Genomic DNA, 20,756 nt, shown 5'->3' on the forward strand with positions numbered 1-20,756 from the left:
TACAGATCTAGATAACTGTAGTTTTAACTGCAGAAGGGTCAGGTACACATTCAAATGGGAATGATCTTGAAATTGTATCCCTGCCTTCAACTAGCTAGCATTGCAGACCAATGATCATTGTGTCTTCCTAAAGTGCTCTTTATTTCACATTTTTAGTATCTATGACATCAGAATTCCAGTTACAATTTGCGACATTTTATAACTAGAATTAGCAGCTTTTTAAATTTTTGTTTAAATTTAATGTTTTAAATTTAAAACAAAAATTTAACACATCGTCCCTTATTCATTAGTGTAAAGTACCATGGATCGTATCATGACACAAAGGAGAATAAAAACTTTCAAGTCTTCCCCCAGTTCTACTCATGAATGGTAGAGAAAAGAGGTAACCTGGGCTATTCTTTATGTCATGCACATTCCCACCTCAATTCAGGTGTCTCAACTTTAAAGCTACACTTAATACACAAGAAAACCTTAAGGAGTCTCCAAATTCTCACGTTTTCCCAAAAATTCTTCTTCTGGGACTAGTGAATGCTATCTGAGCTAGCCCACTGTTCAGGATAAGGAGAAACTCACATTCAGGCCTAGATTTGACCAGTCCTCTAGCAGTTAATGTGAAAAAGTAGAGCCTCACTATCCTTTCCTTGGTGACCACATTGGGCAGTGTATCTACATAACCTACTATGTCCTGCTGCCCTCTCACAACAAAACATTGGGAGTTGATGACTTACAGCTAACCCCTCCATTGCACAGAGAAACTCTCCCTCATCATAATCACATCTGACTCAGTTGACTCAACTACTCCCCCTATCGGCCCAGCCTGCCGCCCACAGCCCCTTCACCCTTGCTCCTACCCACTCCCAGGTTCTATTACCTGTTCCTCTTGTCTGTGTCATTCCCACCTTTTACCCGGAACATGAGAAAACTCTCCACTGTAGTTACAACGCCTACACTCGCAGCCCAGTGGATCTGTCCCACCGCGCAGTATCCTGTGAGGTATCTGGGCACTTCGGGGCTATCACCACTAACGTGACACCCACAGCCCAGGGAGGCTGCCCACTGGGGAGTAGAGGAGCTGCCAGGCTCCAGGCCCCTTCTCCTGGACCAAAAGGTCCTCCTCATACTCGGGCCAAGTTGCCAGCCAGTCCTGCCCACCTCCCCGGCCATCCACACCTCCTCCCAGAAAAACTATGAAATAAAGCCAACCAAGTCTCTCCACCCCACCACAGGAGCATCCATGGTGTCGGTGGTTCAGTGTGCAGGCAACCGCCCGCTGTGCTGCCTGGCAAAGGGGTTAAGTTAGGCGAGTGGGTGCATGTCTCAAGCTTTCCAACCCGGAAGGTTCCCAGTTCTCCACCTGCCAAATATGGATTTCATCCCCTAGCTGCTGAACGCCAGTGCACTCTGTTAAGTCAAAGTGTGCATACCTCAAAGATCCTCCCAGCAAAGAAGGAAGGGATTGGCTGCTGCCTACCTCCTTTCCTCATCGCCTAGCTTGCTACAGTTTTGGGCACACAGACTCCAGTGACAGGACCCTAGCCAATCCTACAACCTCTGCTCATGAAAAGCCCTGTCAATCGCACCTCCCTCAGCAGACCTGCAGAACCAAACACCCAAGCATACTCGGTGATGATTCAGGTCCTTTGCCACACTGCAGTTCACTCTTGCCTGCCCCAAAAGCCAAGTGATTCCTAGTTCCCAATGCAGACTGGCAGTTCAAAATGGCATTTGTTATTTACTGTTCCAGAATAAACCAACTCTTTGGAGATGGAAACAGGGAAATCAGGGGTTTAAGCTTATCCTTCGCTACCTAGGAGTTCGAGGTCAGCCTGGGATACATGATATCTTGACAAACACACACACAAAACAGAAACAAACACTAGAATAAAATTATATTGGGAAAGGAAATAAGAAAATATTGATTGGCTGGAGTGACAGCCTGTTCTAGGACAAAGGCAAACCCTGTCTCGAAAAAAAGAACGAAAGAAAAAAAAAATGAAGATCTTTTCTTTCTCAGATAACTTTGAGTAAATTTTGATAAAATCTGTAATAATAGCTATGAAGAGGCAGACACAAGCACAAGACCAATGCAAGTTTGAAGCCAGTCTAGTCTCTATATCAGTGTCTCATGAAAGTGAATACAGAAAAATAATTAAAAATATGACTGTGCTTAGAAATTTGTTTTTTGTTTTGTTTGTTTGTTTGTTTTGTTTTGTTTTGAGCCGAGTTTCTCTGCAGACTAGGGTGGCCTCAAGCTCAAATATACACCTGCTTCTGCATCCCAAGTAGGAATTTGTATTAATGAACCAGCTGCTCCTAGCTATAGCCTCTCTTTACCTGTTGTAGAATGCGTCACTTTCAGAAACACTTATTTATTGTCATCTCAAATCTCAATAAATGTTTTGAGGTTGATGGCCAGAAAAGCAAATTATTTTTTTCTTTCTTTCTTTCTCTCTGTCTTTCTTTTTTGTTTTGTTAGGTTTTGGTTTTGGTTTTTCCAGACAGGTTTTCTCTGTGTAGCCTGGGCTGTCCTAGACCTGCTTTGTAGACCATGCTGGTTTCAAACTCATATTGATCCACCTTGCTCTGCCTCCTAGAGTGCTGGGGTTACAGACAAGTTTGTGCCACCACAGCCAGCTAGAAAGGTAATATTTAGCCCACCTAAATATGTACATATATTTTTTATGAAATGAACTTTTTTACTATGATCGAAATTCATTTTATGTTGCCCTTAAATTTTTATTTTCTTCATTTTCTACTTCCATCCTTTTGATGTAAGTGTCTGTGCCTGATGATGTTATGGGTGTATATACATATGGAAGTCAGAGGACAGATTTACATGTCATCCTCAGGAATGTCACCTCCTTTGACTGGCCTAAAGCTCAATAATTAGGCTAGAATGGCAGCCAGTGTGCTTCAGGGATCCTCTGGTTTCCTGTTACAGTGCTGGGATTATAAAAGCACATCACCACATCTGTATTTTAGAGGGATGTCAAGCCCCTGCTTGCAAAGCATTGACTGAGCCACCCCTTCAGGACTACTTCTATTGTGTGTATGAGGGGGTTCAGGAAGTTGACACTGTGTATTCTTCAACAATTTAAATCCTCTTCTGCAATATAAGTGTCTATATTTAGAATTACCAGCTCATGTATGTTTCTTTTTCTGTCAGCCTATATGTCTGTCTTTTTATGTCATCCTAATTTGTCTACATTATCTATGGTCTGACACATTATCAGAGTAATTCTTCTCTTTTCTGGAGAAAATTTCTGAATAAGTCCTTAAATATTAAAATATTTAAAAACACACACAAAAAACTTGTGGTCAACCATCCAACATTCTTTCTGGAACTATCTTAACCAAGTTGTTATTCAGTGTAATCAGGTAAAAAAAAAAATCTCATGAAAAGTTAATTTCTTTTGAATGCCTTATGGCTTCTAGTGATGTCTAGTCCAGCTAGACTATGGACCTAGAAGCCCTAGGTAATCTGAACAAAGCCCTCAATTCTAAGGTGGTTAAACTCAAGCATCTGTTAAGACATGACTCAAATCCTATTCTAGACTCAGGAAGAATAAGACTCAAGAAAGCAGAGAAAAGGTGCACTGAGCACCCACAATCTGTTTCTGAATTCCTATCCAACCAACTGCTAGATGAGAGGCTTTCTAGGATCTGCACTCTGTAGGATACAAACAGGAAATGCAAATATCCATTGTCAACCAGTTCTAGCCAGAAAGCTACAATCACTAACTTCATATTAATCAGTGATTAAACAAACAATATAAAATATAAGATCATTCTGGGCATGTTGGCACATGTCTTTAATTCCAGCACTCAGGGAGGCAGAGGTAGAAGGATCTCTGTGAGTTCAAGGCCAGCCTGCTCTACAGAAAGAAATCCAGGACACACTGAAAATCCCTGTCTCAAAAAACAAACAAACAAAAAAAAGACCTGATACCTTAAATATATAACAGTAAGTGATATAGTAGAAACTATAATTACTAAGCACTGTAAGAGGTTACACAAAATTGATGCTAAAAGTTTAAATGCTCAAGTAATCCACTAGTTCTGGTTCTTCTCAGTACCTAGTAACTGCCAGATGGTTTTATAGGTCCTGAAACTTAGCTGAGAGCAACAAACAAGACACTGAATACAGGAGGGTTCTATTGTGGTGGGATGATTTTGATCAACAAGAACACAAGGGAGTGATGAAAATATCAGGAAATGAAGCACAATGAACAGCATACATGAGCACTCATAGCACACAAGCTAGTAGGGACAGTTTTAGACAGAGTGGTCCAGAATGACTTCTGGGAAGTGCCAAACATTGAAAAGCAAGAAACAGCTCTACAAGCAAGGAAAGGCATTCCAAAAGAACCCAGTGCAAATGTCCTGGTGAAAGATGAATTTGCTGCTTGTGATTTGTTTTGATTACTTTTGTGGTTATTCTGTTTTAATTTAGTTGCTGTTGTTATTTTTCTGAGGCAGTGACTCATGTAGTCCAGGGTGGCCTTGAGCTCCTAAACCTCCTACTCCTACAAACTTGACTTGGTTTCCTTCTTAAGAATCGGGCATGGGAGACACAGTGGCTAGGTGCAGAAACCAGGAGGAAATATAATGCTAGGCTATAGGGCTGATAGGACAATGGGAAAATATCACAGAATCCGGTAACTGTGTAATCTACAGCAGTTTTTTACATCTCTGACACTTTTCATACTGTAACTGCACATCACAACAGTAATTACGTGGCAAATACTATATCTGCCACCTACAACAGGTTATCAGTATTATGTACTTAAGGCACATTGAGATATACAGAGTTCAGAGCACAAGCACACAATGAAAGAGTTCCATGCTATTATTCATGGTCATAGTGATAAAACTGTAAATGGAGTCTCTTCAGAGGACTCGGGGGATCTTGCTGGAGTGTCACTAGAACTCAAGACAGGTAGATTTCATATAGAAAGGAGAGATGATATTCCATAAAGTTTGGGTGTGATTTAGTCAATCTAATAAAGTACTTGAGGTGAAGAACAAAAGTCAAGTGCAGGGGCTGGAGAGATGACTCCTCCATTTTGAGCATTTGTTTCCCAGAAGACTCAAAGCGCAGCTAACATTCCTCTGTAACTTCAGCTCCAGGTGGAATCCAGTGCCCCCTTATGGCCTCTGGGAGAATTGTATGCATGGGGTGTACAGTCCTTCATTAGGCAGAACACCCATATGTGTACAAGAAATAAATCAAAAAACTCAAACAAAAACAAAAAGGAGGCAAAGACCTAGTCAAGGCCTACAGCACAAGACTAGACCATGACAAAAAAACAAAACATTTAAAAATATATATTTACCAAGATGTATGGTTCTCACTGATGTTGTAATTTAAGGAAATCAGGGGCAGATGGCTCTGGGTTTTCTGACTTTTTTTTTTTATATCCCTGAGCAAATATTTATATTTATTAAGAAACATTTGAGCCATGCTGCTGTGTTTCTCATCAGTTTGTTTCACATGATCATCCACAGAGTACCATATTTTAGGGGGAGTTAAATATATGACTACAGGGATACAGTATGTACACTATTTCCACAATGAAGTGGGTATCCATAGTGTTGGATACACTATCCACTTTGAAAGAACATTCCCTCTGTGTAGCCTTGGCTGGATGGCAACTCACTATGTAGCCTTAGGCCTTTGAACCTAGAAGAGATTCATTTCTACCTGTGACTTCTGGGCTTACAGGTCTAAGACACCACATCTGACTAAAGAAGAGTCTGAAGAATTAAGAGTGGAAGATTAATTTTTATTTGTAAATATACAATCATTTTACTCAATAGGGGATAATTGAATGGGATAGGAATTATAGACAGAATACAGCCTTAGCAAACTAGCAAGTCAATAACATCATCAAATGAAATAACAAATGAATAACAAAGCCTCAAACCAAAGAACACAATAAACCAAAACCAAAAAAATCTTAACACAAAATTCAACAATAAATTAAGCTAAGAAACATTCTCTTGCTAGAGATTTAGCAGCATGCACAAAAAGTCAATTGATACTGGATTCAAAGGTGAGTTCACATTTCAAAAGGGGTGTTTTTTTTTTTTTTTTTTTTTTTGAGCAGCCCTTGATTATAGAGTAAAAAATGATGTGTTCAACTTCTCTGTCGCTTTCTTTCTTTCTTTCTTTCTTTCTTTCTTTCTTTCTTTCCTTCTTTCTTTCTTTTTTACTGTCTCTTCAGTTCTCTCAAGGGAGCTGTCAGAGAAGAAGGAAAGACAATCAATAAAACCCAGAGGCATCCATGCTAGGCCTGAGGAAAGATAAAATCAAGGCCAGTTTACACATAGGAAACCAAAGTCAAGGAAGAAAAACCACCCCAGGATTGCCAGAGTTGCTGAGGATGGGATGGGATGGTCATCCAATTACCTGGAAAACTCAGTTGTCCAGCTGCAGAAGCTCTGTCTGTGGGGAGCTCTCTTCCTGGGCTGTGGCTCCTTCCAGGTCAGACTGGAGTCTTTCAGACCTACTGAAGGAAGAAGGAACAAAAGCCTAGTGAAGGCAAGCCATGTCAGCTGTTGACTCTACACAAGCTCTATTCAGCTGTACAGTCCAGGATGACCTTTCGGCTGAGGTCATTCCCTGCATTTCCCAAAGAAAAATTGTCAGAGAGTACATGTGCCTGGATATTTTTTTTTCTCACATTTTTAAAAACTGCACAAGATGAACTGAAACCTACACACTGCATTGAAATAAAAAAAAAAAATAATAGCACATTTCTCTAATAGTCCAGATGATTAATTAATTAAATAATTAATTAATGTCTGAGTCACACTTCAGAAAAGATGTGAGCAACCTAGTTATCTATGTAGAGTCCCCCTTCAGAGCCTACTCACATCAGTGAAGGCCTTGAGTTTTCCTACAGTGCAGAAACCTGCCTGGGTAACCTTGTCAACGAAGTGCCCTGTTTATAATCAAAGAAATCATCTCACAGGAATGCCCTGTAACTGCAGGGAGCCTGGATTCAGTAGGAGTATCCTATATGAAAATGTGCCCAAGTGTAGGAACCGACCTCTAAAGGTGATGTTCCTGAAGGAAAATAACATGTCAAGAGTCACACTTTCTTCTACAAAGGATACGCCCCTTGCTAGGTTTAGTACTAAGAGGATTTGTGGGGAAACCAAGGGACAAGGTTCTCAGATAATACTGAGAGGCTAGAAAAGAGGAGGGGGTGCACGATCTCCAGAAACACTAAGGAACACATGTTGTTTCCTGGACAGAAGTTCTTGGTGACTGGACCAGCTAATACTCAGAGGTGTTCTTTCCACGGCTGTGGTTGAGAGCCATGCAGATGGCCAGAATCCGAACAGAACAAGATACACAGGCAAAGGGTACCCACTTGGCTCCACCCTCCCCTCGATCCCTGGGTTCCTACTTCATCTCAATGACATCAGTGTGATACTGCATCTTTTCTGCCAAATCCCTTTCCTGAGTTGCCAGCATTTTCGGCTCCAGTAGGTCCTTAATTCTTTTCTCTTTTGCTTTTAGATCCTGTTTTTTAGAAGATTGTGTTCAGAGGTGCTATGAACATGATTGTGCAAAAGCACCTGTGCACATTGACACACACACACACACACACACATACACACACACACACACACATACAAACTCCTGAACACACAGAAATACATGTGTGCTCACATACAACTATACTGCATTGCAGTAACATAATTATTTTACAAGTAATGTAAGAGATCACCAGGGATCCTATATAGAACAATGTTACCTTTCTTTAGAAAGGATAAGAAATTAGTGGACATGGGATATAGACAGTTCAGTGGATTAAGTACTTTTCCTAAACCTTCTGTGTAGACATGTGGACCCACTGGGTCTTGGCCTCTTAGCCAAGCCTATATAGCAAGTGCCCAAGGCTTGCAATATTGTTTTTTTCCCAGTCCAAGACCTGGGGATGTTGGTGAACCAGCTCCTTGTTCTGTCCCACTCTTTCCCAGTTGTTCCAGGGTGATCAGCTTCCTACTAATGGAGCTCGCTTATTCATAGCCTGCATCGCTTTGAACCTGAACAGTGAGCCTATGAAATGAGAAAATCTCCACAACTAAGACAAAAAAAATGTTCTCCCTCTAAGATGATAGGATCAGGGATCTTTTTGAGTAACAGAAGGCTGATTAACTCAAGGCCAAATGATCTTGAGTGTCTTTATTTCATGATGAACAATAATTCCATGAAGGGTGGACCGTATGATACACTTATAAGCTAATGGACACCTAAAAAGTTTCAACTTGTGGCTACTATGAAGAAGACTGTTACAACCCTGATGCCTTCTGTTTTTTCTGTGGACACCTACTTCTAGTTCTGGAATTGCGAAGTCACCTTGTGACTGCAGTTCAGGATGTTGAAAAATTATTCATGGCCTCTCACAGGACTACCTCATTTTATACCACCAGCAATGTCTGGGGGACCTCACTTCTCCCAGGCCTCTTAAGGCTCATTTTGGATTGGATTTGAGTGATTTAGAATAAAAGCAGTTACTGAGTGCTGTAGACTAATAACAGGATGAATTTTTTAGACTTTCTTGAGTTAAGGGGGCTGCACTTACACAGCCCTGTACACAAACTTCAGCATTGCTATGGGATTTCTGCTGAACTGAGATGCAACCACATGCAACTCCAAATCTCTCAATGCTTAAAATCAAGGCCAAGCTCCAAGGCCTTTGTTTACTGAGCCAAGATTAGGTGAAGGAGGAAAGAAAATGGTTGCTGGAAATGATGACAACAAAACAGGATGCAGGGAAGACACAGAAAGGCACCCCACTGTCCAGTGGACAGTCACTATTCACCAAGAGCAGAAAAAGCACACAGACCCTTAACCAGCCTTTCCTGACTCTCAAGCACCTTGTTTTTTATAGCAGCCTTCTTCTCACCTCCTTGTAGGATTTCTTTGAAGATATGTATTTTTGCCTCTACAAAGTCTGTGAGTTAAAGCAGCTTTTGTGTCCATTGTTCTAAGCAAAAGTTGGGAATGCAGAAGGATGGGCAGCAGCATGTGAGGTTTGATGTCTGAAAAGTCAGTCAACCTGACATTTTCTCATTGAAGCTGGTCTCTTTCATCATTTAAGATGTTTCAAGAGCAAATCAACATATGTATATGCAGAAACACACACACACAAATTCACACATAAAAACACACACACACTGACACTCATACATACACTTGCACATACATGCATCCAACACAAACACCTACACAAGCACTCACCTCTACACATACATGCAACATAACAACAAGGACTGACCCACACCTGAGCACATGCACACACACACACACACACAACATGGATAGGGACAGTAATGTGCAAATAAGGGTTGACACACATCCGTAAGTACACAACTATTAACACACATATATAAAAACACACACATATGCTTTCTCACAATCACACATTCACATAGATGACCACGAATTCACCACACACAGAAACACAACACATGCACACACATTCATGAACACACAGAGAGACACAAATACACACACACACACACACACACAAACAAACAAACACACACCATGAAGAGAATTGCTGTTACAACACTTTTTCTGCTGCATAAGGAGTTACTAGGACCCGCCTGCTGTATACAAAGCTCTTTGACTTAGCTAGGATTTGGTGTCATCTATTGTGATTATTTCCTCTTTCAGGAACTTTTCCATCCCAACACACACTGATATCATGGGCAAATTACAAGCACTGCACTGGTTCAGCTAAATTGAACCACAGAAGACCAAGTTCCCAAGAAGGAGGTCTCCAAGATAACCTTCCAAATAGCTCCATATTGATCCATCATGGTTTCCTTACCTAACCTATCCTGGTTCATGCAAAGAAGATCTTGGTAGCTCTAAAGAAGTCAGTTACCTAGGTCATTACCCAGAATTCTTTTCAAAATATTACACTTCACATAATATGAAAACAGATCTCAGGTCAGGCAATATGAAGCTTATGAAGTCACATGCAGGGATTTTCTGAAATGCAGCATTCTGAACAACTATGAGGAGGAATCTGTCCTGAGCTACAGGCCCCTGAGGTGATCACTCAAAGCTCTGTGATACTACCTGAGTGGGTTTCCACATAACAACACTCCTATCATGGTGGCAAGTAGGTGTGAGAAGTATGAGCCACCTTTCTCCCTCAGTGGACTACAATTTCTAGCAGAGCAGGACACTTTGTTTTTCAATCATCCAGTTTCTCAAAAGAGGCTAACTCCCCAGATAGACTTGTAAATGATCACAGAAGTGAACAACTGGAAGAGATGTAGGTGAACAGATGGAAGGGTGGGTGGATGGTTACATGGGAGTGTCTGTTTTTGGTTGCTCAGGTGGGCCTCCTGCCCCTGCCCCCTGAACCTACCTTCTCCTTCCTAACACACAGGCTGCACATCTTCTCAAGGGCCTGGTCACAGACCCTGTTTTTCTCCTGACAGGAATTTTGCAGCACAATATGCTTCCTCTGCAGCTCTCTGTTCTTCTTTCTCAATGTGGTAACTTGCAGCATCAGCTTAGTCCAGGAAATCATGAGCTGGCAGTGATGAAGGCTGAACCAAAGCCAAAATATGGTGAGCCCCTGACAGCAAGTATTTGCCTCCCCACATCCAAGTACCATCATCCTTACAATGTCCATGGTCTCCAGAGAGTCTCAGACTGGGGCCTACATTAGCTATTCCAGCATCACCTAGAGGCATGCCCAAAGGAGAGACTATACACATTTCAGAAAGACTCAAAATTCTTTTGAAAACCCTGACACCAAATGGAATTCATGCATCTCCAAGAGGAGGAAGTGTCCCCGATCTGTGTTTATCAGTCCATGATATCTGGAAAACATCAGCACATCGAGAGCAAACCATGTTTAAGCTAGAACTGCAGTTCTTTCAAAATTCCAAGGTATTTAGTATCCCATTCAAACCAGCTATTTAAATCCACTGCAAGAGTCCCAAAAGACAACCCTTTCATGATGCAAATATTATTATTTTTTTTTTCTAGAGGCTCTTGAGGATGGCAGGACAGTGTTCGGAGGGGCTCATAGTCTCTTCACACTGAACAAAAGTGAGTCCAAGTGGTACAAGTCCAAGAACCAAAAGGCAGGCTGCTTGCTCAGAGACAGACAGGCTAGAACCAGAGCCCTCACTTTGGATTGAAAACAAAGAAGAGCAGATGCAGTACCATTCAAGTGCTGAGGTCCCAGCCAAGTCAGTCACTCACCTGAAGGATTCAGTCTCCTTAGTCAGCACCTTGTACTTGTCCAAGGCCTCACTTAACTCCTGGGGCAATCTCTGCAGGGGTGACATCATTTTCTGATGTTCCAGATTCAGGATTGCAAATTCAAAATTGAACCTGTTTTAAGATGTGGGGCCCAGAAGTGAATAACCTCATGAACAAAGCCTCAAGTATCACATGAATTTAGGCTGCATCCAGGATTACCTCAACCCAGGAGATGCTACATCCTGATTCCTAACTACTAGGACCTTCAGGTGCTTATTAAAGTTAAGATCCTGGTCTCAGGCCAGCAGAGGCAGGGGTATCAAAGTGAAGGAGCTGGGCTGCATGAATAGTCTTGATAGCACTGAAGGAATATATAAGCTTTCTAAGAAGTCCCCAGGAGTCCATGCCACAGACCTGGGGCTTCCAGAAATTTGTGATGACATTTCTCCTATGTTTATATCAGGGACTTTTAAACCTGAGGTCTTAATGCTACAAAGATGCAAGAAGAACATCATCAATATTTCCAGGGAAGAGTTTTTATTAACTCCCAAGGAAACTCCAAAGTGCCACCAAGGTGAGGACAAGGAACAAGTGCTGACTCCCCAAAGGGCAGCTCCATGGCGTCATCACTGGCATCCCTTGAAAACTATAAGACAGCAAATTATCAGGTCCTATCACCTACCACCAACTGCCAGGATCTAAAGGTGGTCTAAATGATCTAAATGCGAAAACAACACTCATTCATGCATGTGACTTCAGGAATTTGCTAAATAACACACACACACACACACACACACACACACACACAAACTAACTAGCAATTAGCATGGCAAATTCAGGAAGGTGGTATTGTCTCAAAGTACAATGAACAAGACCAAGAGAGGCCCTGATGAGCTCCATGCATTTCAGGCATATCTTGAGATGCACCAAGTGTGCCCAGGCTCCTCCAGCTCCGGCCAAGAGCAACCCGTCCCCATGTAACTGCTGGTCAAGTGCAAAGAATCACCATACAGTCACAACATGTAGCATCTCCCCCAAACTAACACCTGTTAAGGCCTATAAAATGCATGATAATAGCTCTCATACTATTGTCCTATTGATACACTAAGATTCATGCCATAGGATCTGCTTTTCATTTGGAGCAAGCAGAATAGCCTATGTCCCCAGGGTTCTGGTAGTCCTAACAAGGCTTCAGGTTCTGCCTTTCAAATGCACTAAGGAAAATTAGTTTGGCCATGAGGACACTATGGAGGTGCAGCCTCTTATGATGTTAGGAAAGATAAGGGTGACCCACAGCAATCAAGACAATCAACAGAGAACTGGGCATAATGACTACCTGTTGTTCAAATCCTTGTCAGTATAATGAGCCAGGATTGCACGCAGTTCATCCCTCTCACAGGTTATCCTCTGTAGTTGAATGATCATTTTCTCCAACTTTGTCATCTCCTGCTCCAGCTCAATGATTTTGGAACATTGGAATGATTCCTTCCCAGAAGAGCCTGTTGGTAGATAAACACAAGTGAACTTGGACAGATGAATGGCACAGCCACAGGAGAGACCATGCATTGTCACAGCATGGAGTCCATAAGCCATGCTCTGCCCATTACCACCCTGGCTAGACATGTGACTCATTAAGTGCTGCAATCTCCAGAGCCATGCAAGACATAGCTAGCCCAAACATGCAGATTTAGAGGGGAATGTAAGCTGATATCTAAGGAAATGAATGCAAGTCCCAGAGTCCCTCACTATTAGCACCACTAAGCCCTGATCACATGTGTCTATGACAAATGCATCTGAATGTGTGAGTCCAAGGCAATTGCCCAGGGGAGTATTCCTCATTGTTATTGGTATCAGACACCTAAGGAACCTACAGAAATCTGCTGTGAATGCAGTGCATCAACATGCTTCCCTGAGAGGGACACCTCATTAATATCTCTGCTGGCCTTCTCCCAACCTCAGATTGAAATTAAGTTCTCAAAGAATGGAGCTAGAGTCTTGTCATTTCCTGAAACCCTGACAAAATCATCATCACAAATCCCTGACCTGGGTTGTTCTTCAGGAAACAGAGAATCAGGAAAGACCCTTTCCTTCCCAGAGGCAATCAGCCGTTGAGCTCTCCTCCTCGGAGGCCTAGCTCAAACCCCATCTCTTCTGAAATCTCAGTAACTCCTGCCCTCAACTCACTGTGCTTTCCACAGAACCCCTTTTTTCTTGTTCTTCTGTATGAAGATCGAAGGCCAGATTCCTTCTGTCTCCCTCTGGCCTCTCCACACTCTCCCTCTGCTCTTCCCAATAGCCTACTCAGCCTAAACAACATTTCTACAGGAGAAACCTATAGACACTGACCAAATGCCACCAACAATATTTACTGTTGCTACAACACTGATGACATCAGAGAGAATACAGAAAGCTTGCTAGGATACAACAGAATGTCCAGAAAAAGGACTTTTAATGTCCCCTGGAGCAGCCCATATCAATATCCTAAAAGCTCTTCCCCAAACCACTCAAAGCCAAACTGCCCTTTCCACTAGCCTTCTCTGACAGACAATGGAAGGCCTTCAGCACCTCCTCCTTCCTATCCACTGAGCTCTCTGTTTCAATATAATCCTATCACTCCTTCATCTAGGGTAGATAAAGGCTCATTTTCCAAACAGCTAAGCAGTGGCTCTTACCCTCCTTAAAATCTCTAAGCAATAAAATAATTAATAAAGTTTTCCAGGAAATTAGGTCAGGTTTATGGGAAAGCAACATCAGTCCCCCTGCCATCAATAAGTATGTCAGGGATGATTCATACAGCTGTTGCAATATTCTGGGGTTTGTGGGAGATGTTGTGGGTCCTGTCAAAACAAAGATAGGTAATGATGAAAACTCCTCCCAAAGATTCAGCAGAAGACATTCCAGGCTTCATGTTCACAAAGGTGTGGTCAACTATTGACAGGGAAAGATGAAGAGGATTTGGGATCCCAGGGGATTCCCACATCTCAGACACTGGGGGCAAACACTCACAAGAAGATTCATGGCCCAAACTGCACAAGAGCTTTTGGGAAAGTTGACTGACTGGTGGGAGGACAGATGCTGCTATGTAATAGTATGCTCAGTGGCAAAATTAAATACATCTGTCAGTCTGCAGAGACTGATGAAACCAACCAAGGACCATGACACATGAAGAAAACATTGACCCCCTGCTCATTTATAGCCCATAGGCAGCTCAGTTGGTCCCAAGGTAAAGGTAGCAGAAGATGCCTCTGACATGAACTCGGTTACCTGCTCCTCAATCACTTCCCCTCAGGTAATGTGACCTTGCCAGGCAACAGATGGAGAGGATAAAGGCAGTCTGATGAGACTTGATAAGCTAGGGGCAGATGTCAAGGGAGTAGAACTCTCCATATCGGGGGAACAGGGAAAGGGAATAAGGGGAAGAAGAAGGGAGGGTGGGACCAAGGAGAGCTGAAGGAGGGAGCTACAATCAGGATATAAAATGAATATTTTTTTTTACTGTTTATTTATCTGCATATTTTATTTTTTAGATATTCCCTTAGGTTTTTTTTTAATCTTTTATGAGAACATTGGCTAACACTTTTGTATCTTAGATAACATTGCCGAAATTTTTTTTTGTTAGAATTTTATAAAAATTATCAGAAATATGAATTTCTATTACAACATTTTTATTTATTTTATTTATTTAACTTTTATTAGTTACATTTTAATCAATTTGTATCCTCACATAAGCCCCTCCCTCCTCACCCTTAATCCCACTCTCCCTCCCCCTTCTTCATGCATGCACCTCCCCAAGTCCACTGATAGGGTAGGTCCTCCTCTCCTTCCTTCTGATCTCAGTCTATCATATCTCATCAGTAGTGGCTGCATTGTCATCTCCTGTGGCCTTGTATGGTTGCTTCCCCCTCAGGGGGAAGTGATCAAAGAGCAGGCCAATCAGTTTATGTCAGAGGCAGTCCCTCTTCCCATTACTATGAAACCCACTTGGACACTGAACTGCCATGGGCTACATCTGTGCAGGAGTTCTAGGTTTTCTCCATGCATGGTTCTTGGTTGGAGTATGAGTCTCTGGAAAGACCCCTGTGTTCAAATTTTCTGGTTCTGTTGCTCTCCTTGTGGAGTTCCTTTCCTCTCCATATCTACCCATTTCCTACTCCTTTCATAAGATTTCATGCTCTGTCAGTCATGTGGAAAATATGTGGTGAGTCTCTGCTATGATTCTTCTCCCAGAGCTACACTAAATCCAAATTCCTTAATGTGGAGCCTGTACTAACAAAGCACATGCATTAATTTTTGACTTCTTGTAAACTTCAATGCTTTCCTTTCAAGAAGTTTTAAAAAAAATCTTTACAAAATGATTTTATTTTATTTTCTGGCTAAATATATATACTTTTTTATTTTTTTTATCAGTTACATTTTATTAACTCTGTATCCCAGCCGTGTCCCGATCCCTCATTCCCTCCCAGTCCCTCCCTCCCTCCCTCATCTCCACTGTGCCCCTTTCCAAGTCCACTGATAGGGGGGACCTCCTCCACAATCATCTGATCCTGTTTTATCAGGTATCTTCAGGACTGGCTGCAAAGCCCTTCTCTGTGGCCTAACAAGACAGCTCCTCCCTTCGGGGTGGGGAGACCAAAGAGCCAGTCATTGAGTTCCTGTTAGAAATAGTCCCTGTTCCCCTCACTCTGGGAAACCAATTGGTTACTGAGCTACCACAGGCTACATCTGAGTGGAGGTTCTAGGTTATATCCATACATGGTTCTTGGTGGAATGTCAGTCTCAGAAAAGACCCTGTGCCCAGATATATTTGGTCCTTGTGGAGCTCCTATCCTTTCCCCATCAGACTAACTCCCCTTCTTTTTTATGATTCCCTGTACTCTGCCAAAGGTTTGGTCATGAGTCTTTGCTTTGAAAACACTTCAACTTAGAGTCTTTCAAATGTGCTCAGTAGACTCCTGTCATACGTTCAATGCACATCCCATCTGTCTTTCTAAATGAGGATTGATCATCTTACCCCATGTCAGCTCAATTGATTATCTTTTTTAGGTGTATAGATTTCATTATGTTTATCATATCTTATAGGTCTATATAAGTGAGTATATCCCATGTTTGTCTTTCTCCTTCTGGGATATTTCACTCAGAATGATCTTTTCTAGATCCCACCATTTGCCTGCAAATTTCATGATTTCCTCCTTTTTGATTGCTGAGTAGTATTCCATTGTATAAAAATACCACAATTTCTGTACCCATTCCACCGTTGATGGACATCTGGGTTGTTTCCAGGTTCTGGCTATTACAAATAGAGCTGCTATAAACATGGTTGAGCAAGTGTCCTTTTTGTGTACTTGAACAAACTTTGGGTATATACCTAGCAGTGGTATAGCTGGGTCTGGAGGAAGCACTATTCCTATTTGTCTTAGAAAGCGCCAGATAGCTTTCCAGAGTGGTTGTACCAGTTTACATTCCCACAAGCAGTGGAGGAGGGTTCCCCTTTCTCCACAACCTCTCCAGCATGTGTTATCACTTGAGTTTTTCATCTTGGCCATTCTGATGGGTGTAAGGTGATATCTCAGGGTCGTTTTGATTTGCATTTCCCTGATGGCTAATGAGGATGAGCATTTCTTTAAGTGTTTTTCTGCCATTCGATATTCCTCTGTCGAGAATTCTCTGTTTAGCTCTGTTCCCGATTTTTTAATTGGATTACTTGGATTGCTGCTTTTCAGCTTCTTTAGTTCTTTGTATATACTGGATATTAGTCCTCTGTCAGATAAAGGGTTAGTGAAGATTCTTTCCCAATCTGTAGGCAGTCGTTTTTTGATGACGGTATCCATTGCTTTACAGAAACTTTTCAGTTTCATGAGGTCCCATTTATTGATTGTTGCTCTTAGAGCCTGTGCTGTTGGTGTTCTGTTCAGGAAGTTGTCTCCTGTGCCAATGAGTTCTAGGCTGTTCCCCACTTTTTTTTTTCCAATTGATTTAGGGTATCTGCTTTTATGTTGAGGTCCTTGATCCACTTTGACTTTAGTTTTGTGCAGGGTGATAAATATGGATCTATTTTCATTTTTCTGCATGTAGACATCCAGTTGGTCCAGCACCATTTGTTGAAGATGCTGTCTTTTTTCCATTAAATGGAATTGGCTTCTTTGTCGAATATGGAGTATTCATAGGTGTGTGGATTTATTTCTGGGTCTTCTATGCGGTTCCATTGATCCTCCTTTCTGTTTCTATGCCAATACCATGCAGTTTTTATTACTGTTGCCCTGTAGTACAGCTTGAGATCAGGAATGGAGATAGCTCCAGATGATCTGTTGTCGTACAGGATCATTTTGGAGATTCTGGGTTTTTTGTTTCTCCATATAAAGCTGAGAATCTTTTTTTCAAGGTCTGGAAAGAATTGAGTTGGTATTTTGATGGGAATTGCATTGAATCTGTAGATTGCTTTTGGCAGTATGGCCATTTTCACAATGTTAATCCTACCAATCCATGAGCACGGGAGATCTTTCCATCTTATGATATCTTCTTCGATTTCTTTCTTAAGAGACTTGAAGTTTTCAAAAAAAAAAAGGTCTTTCACTTGCTTGGTTAGAGTCACACCAAGGTACTTTATGTTGTTAGTGGCTATTGTGAAGGGTGTTGTTTCCCTAATTTCTTTCTCAGCCTTTTTGTCTTTGGTATATAGGAGGGCTTCTGATTTTTTTGAGTTGATTTTGTATCCTGCCACTTTGCTGAAGGTCTTTATCGGCTGAAGGAGTTCTCTGGTTGAATTTTTGGGGTCGCTCCTGTATACTATCATATCATCTGCAAATAGTGAAATTTGACCTCTTCCTTTCCAATTTGTATCCCCTTGATCTCCTTTAGTTGTCTTATTGCTCTGTCTAGGACTTCAAGTACTATGTTGAAGAGATATGGGGACAATGGACAGCCTTGTCTTGTCCCTGATTTCAGTGGGATTGATTTAAGTTTCTCTCTGTTCAGTTTGATGTTGTCTATAGGCTTGCTATATATTGCCTTTACTATGTTTAGGTATGTGCCTTGTATCCCTGATCTCTCCAAGACTTTAAACATGAATGGGTGTTGGACTTTGTCAAATGCTTTCTCGGCATCTAAGGAGATGATCATGTGGTTTTTCTCCTTCAGTTTGTTTATGTAGTGGATTACATTGATGGATTTCCGTATGTTGAACCACCCTTGCATGCCTGGGATGAAGCCTACTTGGTCATGGTGGATGATATCTTTGATGTGTTCTTGGATTCGGTTTGCAAATATTTTATTGAGTATTTTTGCATCAATGTTCATAAGAGAGATAGGCCTGAAGTTCTCTTTTTTTGTTGGGTCTTTGTGTGGTTTAGGTATTAAGGTGACTGTGGCTTCACAGAATGAGTTTGGTAGTGTTCCTTCTGTTTCTATTTTGTGGAATAGCTTGAGGAGAATTGGAGTTAGCACTTCTTTGAAGGTCTTGTAGAATTCTGCGCTGAAGCCATCTGGTCGAGGGCTTTTTTTGAGGGGAGACTGTTAATGACTGCTTCAATTTCCTTGGGAGATATAGGGCTATTCAGTCTTTCTACCTGATCTTGACTTAGTTTTGGTAGATGGTAGATGGAATCTTTCAAGAAAATTATCCATTTCATTTAGATTTTCAAATTTTGTGGCATATAGGCTTTTGTAGTATGACCTAATAATTGTTTGGATTTCCTCAATGTCTGTGGTTATGTCCCCATTTTCATTTCTGATTTTGCTGATCTGGATAGTTTCTCTCTGCTTTTTAGTTAGTTTGGCTAAGGGTTTGTCCATCTTGTTGATTTTCTCAAAGAACCAGCTTTTTGTTTCATTGATTCTTTGGATAGTTTTATTTGTTTCTAGTTGATTGATTTCAGCCCTTAGTTTGATTATTTCCAGCCGTCTGCTCCTCTTGGGTGTATCTGCTTCTTTTTTTTCTAGGGTTTTCAGTTGAGCCATTAAGTTGTTTGTATGTGATGTTACAAATTTCTTCTTGCAGGCACTTAGTGCTATAAATTTTCCTCTGAGCACTGCTTTCAATGTGTCCCATAAATTTGGGTATGTTGTGCCTTCCTTTTCATTGAATTCTAGGAAGTCTTTAATTTCTTTCTTTATTTCTTCCTTAACCCAGCTGTCATTGAGTAGTAAGTTGTTCAGTTTCCATGTGCGTGTCGGCTTTTTGTTTTTTCTGTTGTTGTTGAGGTCGAGCTTTAGTCCATGGTGGTCAGATAGTATACAAGGGATTATTTCAATCCTTTTGTATCTGTTGAGGCTTGCTTTGTGGCCCACTATATGGTCTATTTTGGAAAAGGTTCCATGCGGTGCTGAAAAGAGGGTGTACTCTTTTGAGTTTGGGTGAAATGATCTGTAGATGTCTATTAGGTCCATTTGATTTAGGGATTCTGTGAGTGCTTTTATTTCCCTATTTGGTGTCTGTCTAGTTGATCTGTCCCTTGGTAAGAGTGGAGTGTTGAAGTCTCCCACTATTAAGGTATTAGGATCAATGTATGATTTAAGCTTTAATAATGTTTCATTTACAAATGTCGGTGCTCTTGTATTTGGGGCATATATATTCAAGATTGTGATGTCCTCTTGGTGGATTTTTCCTTTGATGAGAATATAGTGGCCCTCCTTATCTTTTTTGATTAACTTGGGTTGAAAGTCTATTTTATTAGATATTAGGATGGCTACTCCAGCTTGTTTTCTGGAACCATTTGCTTGAAAAACAGTTTTCCAGCCCTCTACTCTGAGGTAGTGTTTGTCTTTGTTGCATAGGTGTGTTTCTTGGATGCAACAGAATGTTGGATCCTGTTTCCTTAACCATTCTGTTAGCCTGTGTCTTTTTATTGGTGAGTTGAGTGCATTGATATTGATAGATAATAGTGACCAATGCATGTTATTTCCTTTTGTAATGGAGTCGATGATCTAACCCTGTTTCATTGCTTGTTTTCTTTTCATTTTTGTTGGGACATTATCTGTATGCCCTGTTTTCTTGGGTGAATTTGTTTTCATTGGATTGGAGTTTTCCTTCTAGTATCTTCTGTAGGGATGGTTTGCTGTGTAGATATTGTGTAAATTTAGTTTTGTCATGGAATATTTTGTTTTCTCCATCTATGTTGATTGAAAGCTTTGCAGGGTATAGTAGTCTGGGTTGACATTTGTGATCTCTTAGAGTCTCCATGATACTTGCCCAGGCACTTCTGGCTTTCATAGTTTCTGATGAGAAGTCCGGTGTGATTCTGATAGGTCTACCTTCATATGTTACTTGGCCTTTTTCCCTTGTTGCTTTTAATATCTTTTCTTTGTTCTGTAGATTTAGTGTTTTGACTATGTTGTGACGTGATGTGTTTCTTTTCTGGTCTAGTCTATTTGGAGTTCAGTAGGCCTCTTGTACATTTATGGACATCTCTTTCTTTAAGTTGGGAAAATTTTCTTCTATGATTTTCTTGAAAATATTTTCTGGACCTTGGAGTCTGGAGTCTTCTTTTTCGTGAATTCCTATTAATCTTAG

Source organism: Meriones unguiculatus, chromosome 9 (assembly GCF_030254825.1).
Source record: "Meriones unguiculatus strain TT.TT164.6M chromosome 9, Bangor_MerUng_6.1, whole genome shotgun sequence".
Lineage (NCBI taxonomy): Eukaryota > Metazoa > Chordata > Mammalia > Rodentia > Muridae > Meriones > Meriones unguiculatus.